The sequence below is a fragment of the Delphinapterus leucas genome, chromosome 2, assembly GCF_059928025.1.
Source record: "Delphinapterus leucas isolate spDelLeu-1000000601 "Yukka" chromosome 2, BTC_Dleu_Yukka2, whole genome shotgun sequence".
NCBI lineage: Eukaryota > Metazoa > Chordata > Mammalia > Artiodactyla > Monodontidae > Delphinapterus > Delphinapterus leucas.
Genome location: NC_143130.1, coordinates 68,534,357 through 68,552,814, shown reverse-complemented (window position 1 = coordinate 68,552,814; position 18,458 = coordinate 68,534,357). Strand labels below are relative to the sequence as shown.

General features: G+C 48.7%; 1 long non-coding RNA gene across 2 annotated transcripts in view; it reads left to right on the top strand.

The window, feature by feature from the left end:
- Positions 1-13,866, top strand: part of LOC111177772 (uncharacterized) — a 29,004-nt gene extending 15,138 nt beyond the window's left edge. For both annotated transcript variants that reach the window (XR_002645468.2, XR_016392059.1), the window contains 2 exons: positions 120-515; positions 10,005-13,866. This is a non-coding gene — a long non-coding RNA (uncharacterized LOC111177772). The remainder of the gene's footprint in view (positions 1-119; positions 516-10,004) is intronic.
- The last annotated feature ends 4,592 nt before the right edge of the window (positions 13,867-18,458 follow it).

Here is an 18,458-nt window from a genome sequence, read left to right as displayed (position 1 = left end):
GACTATAAGTTAGAAAGTAGCAGTCAGGGACTATGGCAAAAATGTCCAAGACCTTCCTCGTGAGGCAGGGACGCATCTGACTTTCATAATGCCCTTGCTTTCCATCTGTTCTTTTTCAGACAGAGGAAGGAAGACAACAGGATCTCTGAAAGACATCCTCACCAAATACAGCATTCTCTCTTTGACTTCTTTCCCTCTGAGTTTATCAGTTGATTAAGAAACTCACTGGATACCAACCGTGTACTAGGTGTAGGAAGGGGGATCCCTAACCATGAGACACTCACTGTCCGGTTTGGAAGATAACACGTGTGAAATAGCGCTGCAATGATGCCGCTGATGGTGACGAGGCTGGAGACGATGGGGAGAATGAAGATGATGGTGGCGCTGCTCATCCTGAACCACGTACAGTCACAAAGCATGTTTATGACCATGATCTTATTTCACATTCAAAACTATCCAAAAGAAACCCAATTTCAGGGATGAACAAACTGAAGTAACAACTGCTCTGAGATCAGGTAAGAAGAAAATAGCTGAGTTGGATTCCAGCTTCTTTTTTGGGGCTCCACAAATGCCATTGTCCCCGAGATATCACAACTTTTTTCCTTTAAATTGCAACAGAACGTTGCAAAATGCACATAATCATTAGACAGTAACTTGAGTAATTGCCACATGGGAAGTGAATGTGACCAGAGATCAGAGAGCAGGCCGGTCAGGAGATGGGGCTGTAGTGATCAGAAGAGGCTTAAAGGAGAAAGGAGCAACTGAGTGCCGCCTAGGAGGCTGCACAGTATTTGGATATGCAAGTGGTAGAGATGGGAGATGGGGTGGCATTCTTGGCAGGAGGAAACATGTAGGTAAGAAAGGAAGTAAGAGAGTTCAAGGTGTATCAAGAAAGGCCAGACCCTCGTCTGACCGGAAGGAGGGCATGTACAGTAGATCTGCTGGAGAAGAGGAGAACTTGGGGATGGTTTCTTCCAAAGGCCTGGAGCATTTCCCTTCATTTTGCCATAGGTGGGAGGGTCCACCCATCTTCTCTCTGTCATCCTTGTTGCTTTCAACCCCAAGTCCCTTTATAATCAAATCAAATCGAAGGACTGTCTGCAGTCTTAGCCCAAAGACAGAGCCTGTCACTTCTGACTTTTTTCTTTTAAAAATGTCAGAGTGCTGCTGAAACAGGAACAGCATTGAGGCAACAGCAGCTCTGACTCACAAAGAGAACATCAAAGAAGCAGCAGCGATAAGGGGCTGGCAGTAATTGTGTGTGTGAGCAGAGTTTTCCTGACACTCTTTGAGGCCTAGGGGCCCCTCTGGGCAGCCTCGTTGTGGAAAGAAGCATGTGGTTTTCAGAAACAGGGTGACTCACCACACAGGCAGAGTTTGGGGACAGAGATATAGTCTTGGTCTGCTGGGACTTTCAGCCAGGAGCCCAGGCTTAGGGCTCTGGGTCGCTGCACATCTCAGGTCTCCAGTGAGCTAAGATTCATCTGTCCATCCAAACATTCAAGCATCCATGAATCCACGTATGCATCTATCCATCCACCCATCCACCCATCCATCCATCCATTTAACAAATACTATGAGCACACACTCTATGTAGGCCCTGTGCTAGGTGCAAGATGATATAGTGGTGACCAAGATAGACACAGTCTCCGCCTTCAAGAGGCTGACAGTCTAGTGAAGAACAGATGTATTGAAGAAATAATTACATGGGTAACTGAATCACTACTGTGATAATGCTGTGAAAGAAAATATAGAGTATCCTGAGGGGGCACATAATAGGAGAGCTGACCTGTTCTGGGAAGCTGGTCAATGAAATCAGGGGTGGATGCTAGAAGATGGTGATACTAATAACTGTATGATCAGCCTTTTAGCACCATCTCTCCCACCATCAGGGATGGTAAGAGTGTAGAACTCACCCTTGTTCTTTCAAACCCTCTCTTTCTCCCCCCTCCCCCTCCCTCTCCTTCTCTCTCTCTCTCTCTCCACACACACACACACCCACACACACACACAACCCATGATGAGTTAATGGAACAATCATGTACTCTTTTTTTTTTTTAATGTCTTTATTGGAGTATAATTGCTTTACAGTGCTGTGTTAGTTTCTGCTGTATAACAAAGTGAATCAGCTATATGCATACGTATATCCACATATCCCCTCCCTCTTGCGTCTCCCTCCCACCCTCCTTACCCCACCCCTCTAGGTGGTCGCAGAGCATGGAGCTGATCTCCCTGTGCCATGCAGCTTCTTCCCACTAGCTATTTATTTTACGTTTGGTAGTGTATATATGTCCATGCCACTCTCTCACTTCGTCCCAGCTTACACTTCCCCCTCCCTGTGTCCTCAAGTCCATTCTCTAAGTCTATGTCTTTATTCCTGTCCTGCCCTTAGGTTCTTCAGAACCTTTTTTTTTTTTTTTTTTAGATTCCATATATATGTGTTAGCATACGGTATTTGTTTTTCTCTTTCTGACTTACTTCACTCTGTATGACAGACTCTAGGTCCATCCACCTCACTACAAATAACTCAATTTTGTTTCTTTTTATGACTGAGTAATATTCCATTGTATATATGTGCCACATCTTCTTTATCCATTCATCTGTTGATGGACACTTAGGTTGCTTCCATGTCCTGGCTATTGTAAATAGAGCTGCAATGAACATTGTGGTACATGACTCTTTTTGAATTATGGTTTTCTCAGGGTATACGCCCAGTAGTGGGATTGCTCGGTCGTATGGTGGTTCTGTTTTTAGTTTGTTAAGGAACCTCCATACTGTTCTCCATAGTGGCTGTACCAATTTACATTGGTGCACTGTTGGCCCGCGTACCGCAAAAAAAAAAAAAAAGAAAGAAATCTGCTAATAATCTTATTGACAGTTCTTTGTGAGGAATCACTTCCCTCTTGCTGCTTTCAAATTCTCACTTTGTCTTTGTCTTGCGATAGTTTGATTACAATATGTCTTTGCGTGGGTCTCTTTGAGTTCATTTTACTTGGAGTTTTTTAAGCTTTTCTTTCACTGCTGCGTTCTGAGAGGGGGCAAGTGGTAAAGTAGAGGTCGTCTCTGTGCTGTGATTTACAGGGTGCTTTGTCAGCAGCAGCCTGTCTTCCCCACAATGCCGGAAACTCCCCATTACGACTTCAGGTGAAGACCAATAAAGGGGCACCGTGGCCTCCTCCCATCAGCATGCAGTTCTGTACTAGGGAACGCGTGAAAACTATACGCGGTGGTTCTCACTAGGGCTGTTTTGCCTCCAGGGCACATTTGGCAAAGTGTGGAGGCATTTCTGTTTGTCACAACTGGAGGGTGTGGTACTGCTGGCGTCTAGTGGGTAGAGGCCAGGGATGCTGCTTTACAATCCACAGGGTAGCCCCCGTGACAAAGAATTACCCAGCCCAAAACATCAACAATGCCGGGGTTGAGAAACCCTGGACTGTGGGATAAATGGATGAGTTGGAGCATCCCTAGAAACATTCATTTTACTCATTGATAAATAATTTAAAACAACATTTAATATTAAAATAAGTATACCTATTAAGGTGTTGTAAAGCAGGACAGATTTTTTTTTCTTCCCCTAAAACCCTGTCCTCCCTCCACCCTCCCCTCCTCTACACCCTCTTCCTGGGGCTTAAGACCCATCAAAACCTCCTCAGGAGGCTAGCCAAGCTGAGATAAAGGAGAAGGTCCTTTGTCATCTATCTCACTGCAGGCCTAAGGGCCCACTGGATGGTGGAGCCCGGGAAGAGGGGTAGCACTGTGTATGTGAGGGGGAACAATGTGGGTTCAGAGGTGAGAGTCAGGTAAGAGGGCTGGGGGAGCTGCATGCAGGGCGAGAGCAAGCGGTGTCCTGACAGGAGCACAGGGAGTGTGAGGAGGGAGAGGACGAGGCAAGTACCACCCAGCAGGTGAAAGTAGAGTGGTACTTGAGAGACCACAGTTAAAAAGTAAATACCTGCACTGCAGAAAAACTAGTTACTCCATAAATCACCTGCGAAAGTTGTGGGTTGTAATGGGGGGATAGGAACAAAGAGAACCATCCAGACTGAGTAGGATGAGAGGGGCTACTTGAGGAGTAGCCCTTCCTGCATCCCTGACCCCAGGTGCCCTGGGTGCAGCCTGCCTGCCTGGGCACTGATGCCTCGGGCTGGTCTGGCTGATCAGGGCTCCTTTCCCTGCTCTCAGCCTCTCCCTGCCACTCTGCCGTTCTTCCGGGTCCTCTTTGTTCAATACCACTCTCATGCTGCACTCCCCTGCTCGAGAGCCACCAGTGGCTCCCTATGCCTTGTGTCATCACATCCAAATGCCTCTCTGTGGCTTCTGAAGCCAATTATTAATTCAATGAGTCTTTATTTTTAAATCACATGTTGAAATTGAAATACATGAACATGATCAAATAACCCAACAGTATAAAAGTATCAATATAAACAATGAATATTGCCTCTCACTCAGATCCTCAAATACCCCAGGGACCCCAGAAATGTGCTATAGATATCAGATGATACATGTACATGCGTTTTCTTACAAAAATAGGACATTATATACTTTGTTCCTCACCTTGACTTTATCCCTTATAACTATATCTTTGAGATGCCTGCCTTTTAGCACAGTATTCCATCAGACGAAGGCACCATGGTTTATTTAATCAGACCCCTACTGAAAACGTGGCTTCTAATCTTTTGCTAAGATAAGCAATACCACAATAAATACCCTTGTACAGCCCCTTTTGCATATGAGCAATGCACAACTACACCTGAGAACTAATTCTTAGAAGCAGAGTGGCCATATCAAAGGGCATGTGTGTTTTCCGTTCTGATAGGTGCTACAAACCGCTTTGCAGGGCGGGCAGAGCCAGCTTCCCTCCACGCTAGTCAGCCCGTGTTCTCATCAAGCATTGTGATCTTTGCCAATCTGCTAAGTGAAAAATAGCGCTTGTTTTATTTTGCATTTCTTTGATTACGATTGAGGCTGGGTATCTTTTCATCTGTTGCAAAGTCATTTGTATTCTTTTGCCTGCGAACTGGCTGCTTTCAAGCCCTTTGACAATTCCTCTCTAAGGGTCTGGAGCAAATATTGATCAACACCCACTTACGTGCCAGGTAAGTCAGCGATGGCCTCTGCCCACCCTAAATAGTCGATCCTCGTCCTCCCGAATCCACTGTTATCCCTTAATCCCCCCTCCCCAAACCCCAGCTTCCATCCCGTACTTCTGTCATCTTCCAGACACCACTTGTCCTCACCACAGCCTCCCCTGCACAAGGTAAAGGCAGGCGAGTGTGCAGAAGGGATGAGTACCTCTCATTCTGTTAATAACATCCTTCAATTTCTAAAACAGTTAATTATTTAAAAAAATAATGCATACCGGGCTTCCCTGGTGGCGCAGTGGTTGAGAGTCCGCCTGCCGACGCAGGGGACACGGGTTCGTGCCCCGGTCCGGGAAGATCCCACATGCCGTGGAGCGGCTGGGCCCATGAGCCATGGCCGCTGAGCCTGCGCGTCCGGAGCCTGTGCTCCGCAACGGGAGAGGCCGCAACAGTGAGAGGCCCGCGTACCGCAAAAAAAAAAAAAAAAAAAAAAATGCATATCCTCGTAGAACACATAGATCATATAGAGAAGTATAAGTAAGAAAATTTAAAAATCCCGTGTGATGCCAGTCACAGAGATAAACATCTTTAGGTTACTTCCTTTGCTACTGCACTCTGCATATATGTGTCCTTCTTATAAAACTGAGCTCATACTGTCCGTATAGTTTGTTTTGTCTTTTCCCAGTTAATACTATGTTATTGAGAACTTACGGGCCTCTCACTGTTGCGGCCTCTCCCGTTGCGGAGCACAGGCTCCGGACGCGCAGGCTCAGCGGCCATGGCTCACGGGCCCAGCCGCTCCGTGGCACGTGGGATCTTCCCGGACCGGGGCACGAACCCGTGTCCCCGGCATCGGCAGGCGGACTCTCGACCACTGCGCCACCAGGGAAGCCCCAAGGGTTGAATATTTTTAAAAAATTATATTTATTAAACTATAGTTGATTTACGATATTGTTTTAGTTTCAGGTGTACAGCTTCCGATTCTTTTCCATTATAGGTTATTACAAGGTATTGACTATAGTTCCATGTGCTATACAGCAAATCCTTGTTGTTCATCTATTTTATACATAGCAGTGTGTCTCTATTAATCCCATACTCCTAATTTATCCCTCCCCCTCCCCTCAAAGGATTGAATATTTTTACGGTTCTTGATTTGCTCAATTGCTGGTTCAAAACATATTCTACCTCCTTCTAACCAGTATGTCTAGATATTGGACAGCAAAAAAAAACATGACCCCCTCACAGTGTGGATTCTTGTTGTGATTTTGGTTCTGTTACTGAGGCGAACTTCTGTGAGTGCGATTCAAAGCTAAGTCATGGGTCGGGGAGAAGGCAGGAGGGGCACGGGGCACCCGTTTTGCCAGCACAGATCAGGGCAGAAGTGGCATGGCCCTGGAGCTGTGAGTCATGGTGGCCATTCCTGTTCTGGAACTTTCTGATCGAGGCAGAAGCAGCAGTTCCATTGGTAGCCAGTTCTGTCTTGTGCTTTTGAGACTCATCCCTGGAAGCCCAGCCTAGGAAGATTACTTGCGCTTCCTGGTGATTCTGCAAGCTACCTATTTTCCTTAATAAATTCTGTTCTGCTCAAGCTAGCTGAGTGGATTCTGTTGTCCACGGCTAAGAACACTGACCAACAAAACCCCCGTTTGTCAAGATGTCCACCAGGAAGGTCATATCAATTTATGGTCCCACAAAGTGTGAGCGGACGTGATGCTAAGGGCATTTCAGGAGAGCCTGCTTCTCTTTTCTGGGGAATGTGGTCAGGGAAGATGTTCTTAAAGAGATCCTGGCTGGGACGGTCAGTGCTACTGCTTCATTTTTGAGCACTTACCATGTGGCAGACATGAATCTTATCAGCCTTTCAAGACCACTATGAGGGATGTAATATTATCCCCGGTTCACAGAGGAAGAAACTGAGGCTCAGAGAGGTCACATGACTTGTCCCAGGCCACGCAGCTAATTCAAAGGGAAGATCGGACACAACCACAGATTGGCTAGACCCCAAAGCCCATGCTTGGCTCACAGCTGTGGTCTACCTTGCGTGTCCAATTCTGTTCCCGGGGTTATCCGCCTGTCACTAGAAATTCTCTTCTGCCCCTGGCGTCTCTCTGAGCTCAGGGCACGTCACAGCACCACCAGTGACATCTGGTCCCTCTGCTGCTGTTTGCTGGGAGCCCCTTCCGTCACCAGGGGAGGGGGGCCGTCTTCTTGATCTCCAGGTCCCCTCCTAAGCTTCAGAAAGATGTTCATTGAACACCCACTGCTGTTCACCAGGCACCTCCTCCAGTGTGCCTGGACGTTGTGCTCAATACTTTATTCACATCGTCTCATCCAGTCTCCAAACGTCCCTGAGAGGCAGAAGTACAATCTTTGTTTCATGAGTTCAGAGAAATTAGGTAATTTGGCCAAGGGCACACAGCTGGTGAATGTTGAAATCCAGCCACAACCCAGCTCTGCTTGACTTGAGTCCAGGGTTAAAATAGGATCATATTCCCCAAAGAGTAGGAAAAATGGGAAATGTGCGGGGGAGAAAGCCTGCAGATACCACCTCAAGCCAGAGTCAACCAACACAGCCATCCCCGGCGATGAGTGGGCTGACATCACATGTCCTGACTAGCTGCCCCGAGAAGGACTCTGCATCTCTCCTGGGATAGCCCTGCCCCAAGTGCGTGTCCTGAGGAACTACCCTCAGACAATGCCAAAGGGAGGGACATTCTACAAAACAACTGGCCTGCACGCTTTACAAGTGTCAAGGTCAAGAAAGACAGAGAGCACAAGAACTGTTCCAGACCAAAGACATCCAACAAGCAAATGCAAGGCCCGATCCTAGATTGGACCATGGACCAGAAAAAAAAAATTGCTCTAAAAGAGGGACAATTGGCAAAATTTGGATGTAGGCTGCATACTAGCATTACATCCCTGTTGTGTCCTGAGTTTGTTGATGTGGGTATATGAGAAATTACCCTTGCTTTTAGAAAACACCTGCTGGAGTAAAGGGGAGAGGGAATAGTCATAGCAATAGACAGTGTGATATGTATAAATAGTGATCAAGCAAAAATGGTAAAGTGCTAAATTGGCAAACCTAGGTGAAAAGTACATGCGAATTTGTGGTCCTATTCTTTCAATATGTACTTAGGTTTGAAAAATTACAAAATAAAAATTGGAAAAAATATCGATCCTTCCTGGAGCCAATGCTTTAAGCTACGGACAGAAGAGGAAGAAAGGCAATTCCCACTTACAGAGGACCTGCCCTGTGCCGGGCACTGACTTCCATGTTTAGATTTTCACAAGGCCCCTGGGAAGTGGTGCTGCTTGTGCCCATTTTACAGAGAGGAAGCTGATGCTCAGAGACCCAAAGTAACCAGCCTAGGGCACACGGCAGTTAGTGGCCGGGCAGGCTTTCAAGTCCACGGTTGTCTGACTGCTAAACTCACGAGCTTCCCACCTACCGCTGGACAGAGAGGCAGTGCAGGAAGGGTGTGGGTGGGGATGACAACCTTGATGTCTGGTCCTAGACTGGCCCCCATGGGCCCTGAGGGCAGAGAGCCTGGCCAGTGGAGGGTACTTTGGGAGGATGACCAGTGAGGGGAGAGAATGTTGGGAGGGGGCCCAGGTTTCCCATGCCCGCAGCTTCGGATCACAGCCCCTGTTGTCACCCAGGCTTCTTCTGAACGGGGCCGCCGGAAGGCAAGAAGAGGGCCAGGGTCCGAGCCGGCAGGAGCTCAGAGCTGCTGGCTCTTTGGGGAGGTGACAAAGCCTGGCAGCTGGGTCTGAATTCCAGTCCCACTCTCCTTTTATGGGCAGAGCCTACTTTCTCTCACTGAGGCGCTAACTAGTAAAATGACGTGATGGATAGTGGCTGTTCTAAGCACCCACCCTGTCACTGTGAAGCCATTTTATATCTCCTCATCCTAACGATCCCTGGAAGCAGGCATTGCTGTTCCCATTTTACAGAGGTGGGGACTGAGGCTCAGGAAGCCTAGGTAACTTGCTCAAGGTTGCATTGCTCAGGAAAAGCAGAGTTGGGTTTCACGAGGTCTGGGTGGCCCCGCAGCCTGCCATGGTGCTTTGGCCCTGGCTCCAGACCCCAGCAGGGGGAAAGGACCTTTGGAAACCAGCATGTGCCTCCTCTTATTTGGCAGTGGAGGGAGCTGAGCTCTCCAGGGAGGCATGGAGACACACCCAAGGCCCACTGCCAGGGAGTGGCCAGCCAGCCCCAGAGGCCAGGTCTCCGGACTCCTGGTCCAGTGCTCCCTTTGGGAAGTGTAAGGTGTGTGCAGAAGCTGGGCTGTTGGACTAGTCGGGGCCACCGTGGGCCAAGCTGTGCATTGGATGAAAGGGTTTCTGATGGTGCACTCGGCCACCTCACCTGCTTTCTCAGATCCTCCTGTACCCTCGGCTCTCTCATTGCAACCACACCCAAGCATACTCTGTCTACATGCTGTGTTCTGGATGATAAGGGCCCCCTACTATGGTGACCTGTGCTCCAGTAACCCCTGCCCCTAGCCATCTGGGAGAGGGGTCTGCTAAAGAAACTGACAGAGTCAACAACTGTAACACTGTGTAGCATCCCTTTATTTAACAGCCATCTTCAGGAGATCATGATGCCTTACTTCCAATGAATAAAGCTCTAATATAGAACTTCAGGCACTATGGTAGGCTCCCAGGGAGACATGTTGAGATGGAGCCTGTAGTTTGAAAAATCACAGTATCATAAAACCTCAAGCCACCCAGTGTAATCCCCTACCCCAGCCTGAGGCTGGAATGCCCTTAAAGTATCCCCACCAGGGGTCATCTGGCTTGGTTACCTCTAGTGCTGGGGAGCTCATTACCTCATGAGTCAGACTATTCCATCCTGAGTGGCTGCTCAATAGCTTCGTTGTGTAACAGCTAACGTGATCCTTTTTTTTTTTTTTTTTCCAGGGCTCCAGCTGGTCTGTCTGAGGGCAGGCGGCTGGTCAGGGTTGACTCTATTCCAGCAGGAACAGGTGTGCATTTCTCCCCGTGACAGCATGGAATCAGTCATCCTCACACCCGAGGTCAAACATTTGTCGCCTCTCCATGGTGGCGGCAGTCAGCCTGCCTTATTTTTCCATGTCGGAAGAATCCAATTTTAGCAGGACCTTTCTTGGGTTACATGTCACAGAGCTCTCTGACATCAGGTCGTATTTACGGGCTCGGTGCCAGGACTGTCCCCCAGCACGCCCCACCTTGGCTGGCCTTATTTCCCATCAGTTTCTTTTGAAAACATGGAAGTAAAACCCCCGAGTCTCAGTTGAGTGTAATACGCGTGAATGGTGGCAACAGAGGTCTGTGCCCCGGGCCCACCCTACAGTGGCATACGGCGCTGTCTGGAAGGTACTATGCTGATGAAAGAGACACCAAACCAACCAGCTAAGGTCATATCACCCAACTCGATAACTGTCTTTCCACGCTTCCTGATGTGTGCCACACTCTATATTGGAACAAATAACACTAAATAAAATAGAATTCGGTGCATCAAGATTTGGTTTAGGCAATACGTTCTGGAATGCATGGTGTGGTATGTGAGGCAAGATATCATTGCTGTAATCAGGGGATACTTCCTCGGGGAGGTGGCCTTTGGGTAGGTTTTGAAGGATGGTTAGAAGTAGCTATGCAAAGTGCAGGAGTTCACCTGCTGTAACTAACGGCCAACGTAACAATGGCAGTTTATTTCTCCCTCATGTAACAGTAATAACTTAAGCAGTCCGGGGCTAATATGGCAGTTTCATGGTTTTGAAGACCCAGGATCCATCTGTCTTATTGCTCTGCCATTTTCTATCAGCAACTTTTATCATATGGTCCCCAATATGTGCTATAGCACCTGCCATCATATCATGAGTTCAGTCTACAGAAAGAGAAAAAGTAGAAGTTGAGGAAATGCCATCTCCATTAAGGACAGACATGACCTAGAACTTGTACACACCACTTTCCTCATATCTCATTGGTAGAGCTTTATCCATGGCCACACCTATCTCCAGCCAGGGGAATGGAGTCTTTAGTTCTATTCCCAAAGGCCATGGGAGAATGGATCCCTGAGGGAAACCAGCAGTCTTTGCCACAAAGGAAGAGCCGAACCCAGGCAGCAGGAGATTGGCATGAACTTGGCCTGGGAGTGAGGGGATGAGTCTGTGAGGAGGAACATTTCCCCAGACGTGGAATAGTGGAACACTGGACCCTCACACTGATCTTTGAGAAAAAAATCTGTACTCCGATAAGTCTGGAAAATGATGCCCATTTTATCTCTCTCTACTTGGAGATCGACCAAGCACAGCAGCATAATGATGGTTCTGATAAGCCCTGCAGAATAGAATCCGATAGGCTTTTAAATCATTATTGTTTCCCAAACTTTCAGGATCAGAAAACAATCTGCGCATCTGGCCCGCCAGGCCACTCCTCACATTCCTCTCTGATAGGGTTCCTCCAACTGGAAAGAGGAGGACGGTTAATCGCCAGGGGACCCCAGGTAAGGTCGTGGATTATCTAAGTTGCTTAACATTTCTGTTGAGGTTTTAGAGAAACAATAAACAACACCCCTTATCTTGCCCCACTTGAGTTCAGGACACATTGAGAGGTGGCTGCAGGGTCACTCAGAGGGAGATCAAAATGTCAGCTTTATTCTGGTAAGTGTTACATATGTGTACAAGGCTCAGGCTCGTGGGCAGAGGGGTTGCTCACATCCCGCCTGAATCAGCCAGACTTTCCCACCCAAGCACAGACACAGCGAGCTGACTGCAGGCCCCATTCTCAGTAGTAGGACTGAGGGTGCCCTCGGTACAGGCAGGCAGACCCCCAAGAGGGAGAGCCCAGAAGGGCAGAGCCATGGGGCTCAGTTCCTTCCCAAACTCACCACTCAGGTAAGTCACCCACCCCTCCCAACACACTCCACGCCTCGGTTTCCTTACTTGTCAAGTGGAATAAATGAAACCCATACTATCTCCCTCCACGGTTGCTATGGGGATGCCACAAAGGTTGATGGGGAAATGTCTTGAAACAATTTAAACCCAAAATTATCTTATTGGGGTATCTGTTCTCATATTTTTCTCATTGGGTTGATGTTTACGTTAAATATTCAATGACTCATTCATTCATTCAAAGAGTACATAAGTTAGGTGTAAGCTGGGAGCTGGAGAATACAGCACAGATTTTCTGCTCAAGGAGAAAGAACAAGCTGGGCTCACCTGGCCCAAGCCCTCATCTGTGGCTGAGGAAGCAGAGCTTAGAACCATCAAGGGCCTCATCCAAGAGCTGGGGCAGCTAGGCCACTTGAGCCCCCAGGCTCTCCCAACACGCCACATCCCTCCCCACCTCTGTGCCTGCCTGACACCTTGAATGTCCTCTCCTCTCGACTCCACTTACACAAATTCTATCAATTCTTTGAGATAGCTCCAGACCCATTCTGTCTGCTATACCATTGTTTATTTTAGCCATCCCTATCTTGGCGCTCACCAGACCCTTCTTATCTTCAATGCTCATCTTAGCCCTTGACTTTCTTCTCTGGTTTTACGAGGCTACGTGTCATCTCCTCCCTTAACTGCCCCATGCCCCGGTCTCAGGCACAGGACTGGACACGTAGGAGGGGTCAGGGAGGGCTTGGCGACTGACGGCCTGCTGACAGATTTAGCCAGCCGGGAAAGGTGACAGTGTGGACATGATCTCATTTTCCCCTTTTGTTGACATGTTCCTAATTCGGCTTTATGAGATTTTTCTGGAGTGTCAGCTGTGCTGTTTTGAGCTGGGCTGTGAAGGGCAGAATGTCCAGAGGTAGGGGATGGCATGTGGGAAGGGCTTGGCCGAGGGCAAGGGTGTCTGCAGCCTTTCCCAGCCTTCAGAGGGTCTCGGAATGTTCTGGCCCACTTTGGAGTCTTAAAGGGACACGTTGAGAAAAAAAAAATACTTAGAGAGATTTGGGAATGTGGACCACAGGGAAAACATAATAGAAGGCCCAGGGTAAGGTGCCCTGCCCCGGGCAAATCACTGAAGACTGCGAAGTTGGGGCTGTGAGCGGAATGCCATCCCATGATCAGTGCCGACGGGATGGGCGACCCGGAGGCGGGATTCCCCAGAGATGACTCAGCCGTGCTGGACCTTGGTCTGCGTGTGGTCTCTGATGGCCGCTCTGTGACTCAGTTTCCTCATCTATTAAAAGCGGATGGAGTTGGACTCCATCTCCGGTTACAAGCTAGTCTCGGGTGTTTCATTTTTAAACTTGAATCGTTTCTCTATTTAAAAGTTGGAATATTTCACATTAAAAGTTGTATTTTATAGATGTCCTTTATAAAAAGTCAGAACGCCCAGAAGTCCTGGGCCCGCAGGACAGTAGTATGTGTGGCTGTCACCACCCCTCCCCCTGACGTGTCCTGGCTCTCCTTTTCCCCGACATGACCTTGTGGCCCCAATGGCACTCGGGTTTGTCTCCGACCACCGCCCTGACCCCATGCTTCCTGTCGATTCTTCCAGTGACAGCATCGTGTGATTCTGAGCGGGGAGCGGGAAGGGCAGCGCCTAGGGGACCCGGCTCTGTGTTCTGGCCCTGACCCTGTGCTGACCCGTCGATTGACCCCGGTGACCCACCTCCCCTCTCTGCCTTCATTTTCCTCAGCTGTTTAAAGAGGGGGTCGGTCAAATCCATCAATAAGGTCTTTTCAAGTTCTCACAATCTGTGACTCTCTGAAAATGCCGAGTACCAGAGGGAAATGGAACCATGATTTAAACCTTGTGGAATTTGGCTGCCCTGTTCCCTTGCAAACTTCATGTTGTGTGTGAAGGGGGACGGGGAGGGAAAGAAGGGATGGGGGCGGGGCTTGAGAAAATCCTCCCTAGTGAGATGGAGCAAGTCTTCAGGCAGACCTTCTGGGCTGTGGATAAAGTTGAAAGAGGCAGCGCCGTCTCCTGAAATTCCTTCCAGGTCAATTGAAGTCTTGGAATTCCCTCAACCCAACACTTTCCAGAAACCTGAGGCTCTGGGTTAAAATGGTTGGTATATATACACTACCAAATGTAAAATAGATAGCTAATGGGAAGCAGCCACAGAGCACAGGGAGATCAGCTCGGTGCTTTGTGACCACCTAGAGGGGTGGGATAGGGAGGGTGGGAGGGAGACGCAAGAGGGAAGAGATATGGGGATATATGTATACGTATAGCTGATTCACTTTGTTATACAGCAGAAACTAACACACCATTGTAAAGCAATTATACTCCAATAAAGATGTTTAAAAAAAATGAAAAAGAAAGTGCTTTGACAAAAAAAAAAAAAACCAGTTATAGTAGTAATAAATGTTCAGATGAATCAGAAAATTCACATAAACAGAGAACAAGTTAAAATTATGAATAATCTGAGAGACAACTCCTGTTAAGATTTGCTGCATGATCTTTCAGAGTGTTTCTATACATATATACATATATGTAATTCTATGTATTTTTTCCCAGTCAAAATAGAACTCATAGTATACACAAAAAAAAAACAAAAAAATTGATGGTGTACAAACCAAGTGTTCACAAGGGCAGACGCAGGGACAAATTCTCTGTCTACTCTGTGCCAAGGAAACTTCCAGATAAGGCCCGGGGTCAGAGGAGAGTATGGAACCATGGCACTCAGCACGAGGGGCTGCTCTGGGCTTGGGAGCTGTCTGTGTTCACTCCATCTCTTTCCTAACTGGCTATTACTTTATTTATCTGAGCCTCGGTTTCCTCACTTGTCAAATGGGATTGAAACAACCCCCAAATTAACCTGGGCTATCTGTCTCCTAGAGGGAAAAACACTAGAGAACAGAAGCCAAACTCTTGGAGAAGAGATGGATGGGCCACCCGTGGGCTTTTGGGGTTTCTTGGGGGTCCTCCCTGCGGTTTTCGTACCACGGTTCTCCAGGACCATGAGGGTCTGCCTGGAGCAGTGCTGGCGGACAGATGCCTCCCCACTGAGCCCTCCTATCAGAGGGGGCCTCCCAAGCAGCAGGAGCCCTGAAGAAGGACTTGCTATCCAGGGGGATCATACACACCCACTACTAACCCCCTGGTCTCTTTCACAGCATCTTCACTGCCTCAGGACACCTCAGTCCCTGCATGGCAACTGGGCAAGAGGCCTCCTGGCTGGGGGAGGAGCCCTGAGGGAACTGCAGAATCCTGGCAGGACTTGGCACCAGAGCCCTGATGCAGGCAGTCCTTGTAAGCCGGCCGTCGTGAGCTATAGAAGTTTGAAGACCTGTGGAGTCACCAACACACCTGGGTTCGCAGGCAGTACTGTGAGATGTCACAGAGGGACACTGGATTTCGAGGTCTGGATCTGTCCCATCCTATCCCGGATGACGGGGTGTTGCTGGTTAACCATTTTGTTTATCCCTGAGCCTCAGTTTCTTGACCGTAAAATGGGAGAACATCCTTGCCTGGTCTCCCTCACATCTCCCTCACATCTCCCTCACGTCATCTCCCTCACAGGTCTCCCTCACCTGGTCTCCCTGAGAACAGATGGAAAGAGGCACCGTTCAGGCCTGCAGGGCAGCTGCTGCCAACAGGGGCATGGAACTGAGCAGGCCGACTTTGGAACAAGAGCAAGAGTGTGGTGGAAATGCCCTGGTAGAAGGTGGTGAGACTGGGGGAGGGAAAGAGGGCCCGCCTGATGGAGGGACACCCTGTCTCCTTCCCACAGAGGCTGCCTGGTGAGAGGGTGAGAGCTTGGACTTTGCAGCCAGGCTGGCCAGAGTCTGAACCTGATCCTGCTGCGTAGAAGCTGTGTGGCCCTGGGCAAGCCGTTGTCCCTCTTTCAGCTCATTGCCTCTCTGTAAAATGGCGCTAGTTATTCAGACCTCACAGGGTAGTTTGGAAGATTAAAATGAGAAGGGTAGATGTATGTCAAACGTCTAGTGCAGAGCCTGACACACAGTGGATGCCTGATAAGTGTTGCTGCTAATATTTTCTGTGAGTTTTTGCTGTGACTCACTTCCTTCCACTAGGCATCTCTGGGCAGGCCCCCGCCTGAGCCCAGCTCCTGGTCCAGCAGAGAGGATGTAAGATGCTCCCTGGCTGAGGCAGGAATGACGTCAATGATGCATCCCTCCTGGGACCGTGCTTTGTGCTGCTGCCTCGACCTCTCACTCAGTGGTGGGTGTCTGTCTTGCCTTGACCATCAACACCAGGCATCCCCATTCCTGACCTAATGTATTCCTTCTTGACTCCTGGACCTGCTGTGGCCGTTCCCTTTTCAGCCTGCCTTGATGCTGAGCGACAGGGATTAGTGTCCAAAGGCCTCGGTCTTCCAGCCTTGAAGGAATCAGAGGAGGCTTATGAGCTGTCTGAGGCCAGTCCAAGGCTCCCTGAGGTGGCTCCTGTCCCCTACCCTCCAAGCCCCTACAGAAATGAACTCACAGTTGCCTGGACAGTGGATTTCTATCCACCTGAAATTGATTCCTTAGGTGGCAGCCCAACAGACTCCTCTGAGTTCCTGTGAGTTTCTCCTATAGCATCCTGACCAAGGGCACGTGTATGCTCTGTAGCCAGACTGACTGGGTTCATGATCCCAAGATCACGGCTATCTAGCCACGTGACCTTAGGTAAGTTCCATAACCTTTGTGCATCTCATTTTCCCCAGGTATAAAAATTCTTCCTCACAGAATCCTCATGCGAATTAAACGAGACAATGCAGTTCTTGGTGCGTAGCAAATATTACATTCACCATTCATTTTGCCCCATACCTCCTGAAATATCCACCTTGGATTTGTGTCCAAGTCTTCTCCCACCCACCAGCCCACTTGGTGCTTCTTGGAGGGCATAATTCCCCCATGAACTAAGTCAACACTTGGACCTGGATTGGAAATGTCCAAGGACTGACCTAGAGAGAAAATGACGGATGGAGAATTGAATGGTGGGGTCAGCCAAGCGAGGGAATGGGCCTGGCACGTTGCCTCTCACCTGCCCGCCTTCACCTGGGTATAGAAGGCAGAGAGGTCACCCGTTTGGATGGATCCAGACTTTATGTTGAGCTCCCTCTCTCCTGAAGCACCACTCTCTCCCTGCAATAAAATGGTGAACACATGCCTGGGCCGGATACGGGCAAGAAGGTGTGTCTCCTCTGACGAGGACCTAAGCTCCAGAGTTAGGCACGGGAATTGCCCCCAGGGCTCCTTTCACCCACTTACTCCCTTCTTCCCTTTGCCCCTCGTCACCGGAGATACCATGCACGTGTCATCCCGCACCCAAGCGACTGGGTCCATCTGCTAGCGAGTCAGGGGTGAGATGGTGGTCTTACTCTGCAGTTCTGTGCGACCATGTGGCAGTGCAGGAGGGCTGGTGAGCACCCCTGGAACGGGAGGTCTGGGCAGGGGTGAGGCCATGGCAGCCAGCGTTAGGCCCACTTCCCTTCCCGGGTGAAGGCCAGAAGACCAGGCCAGGCAACTGGACTAGCCGGTCATGCGTAGGGCTGTGGTGGTACATGTGACTGTGAGGGTGGGTTGGCTGGGAGAGGTGGGTCCCCATTGGGTAGGTTTTGGTCCCAGGCCTGGATTGCCCTGTGGGTGAAAGCCGTCTCCTGGGGTCTACAGAGGGAGAAAGCAGTCAGTGAGCTGGAGCTTTGCTCAGGGCTTTCACAAGCCTTATTGTAGCAAACCCTCAGAACACCCAGGGATGGAGGGGCTGCTTTACAAGCCCTTTTTTCCCTGGTGTATGACTTGCCCAGTGTCACGTGATCCATGAGCAGTGGGTCTGGGATTCACGAATACAGCTCTTCTGGTTCCAAACCCATGCTCTTTCCCAGGATCTTATAATTATCACAGAGGGTTTACCTGCACTGTGTGTGCAGTGCTGGTAAAAATAGGAGATTAATTCATTTACGAATATTTTTATTACCTATTGATATCCTGACTACTTCCAAAGAATTTTGATCCAACTTATAATATGCAGCTTACATATGCGAAATCTGAGAGAAAGAGAACATAAAATCAAGGTCTTGGTCTTGAAAGCAGAGGCAAGGGGTAGGAATTAATAAAGACCAAGAGGTGAAACGCCACTGAGAGCCCCCAGGTGTCCAGCACCATAGAAGGTTCTGTGGGATGTGCAAAATTATTTGATACCCCTGCAAAAATAATTAACGCCTGGATGATCATAGTTCAAATAGAATGAAGTAGTTAAATAAGAGTCAATATTCATTGACTGTTTATTTTGTGTCAGGCCTTGTTCTAAGCACTTTACTTGTTTTGAAAATAAATTTTTATTTTGGAGTAATTTTCGATTTACAGAAAGGTTGCAAAGAGAGCACAGAGAGCGCCCCTGCACCCATTTCCCCGGTGTAATTGTGATACATTTGTCATGACCAAGAAACTAGCATGAGTATGTCAGCAGGCACATACTAGCATTCACTAAACTACA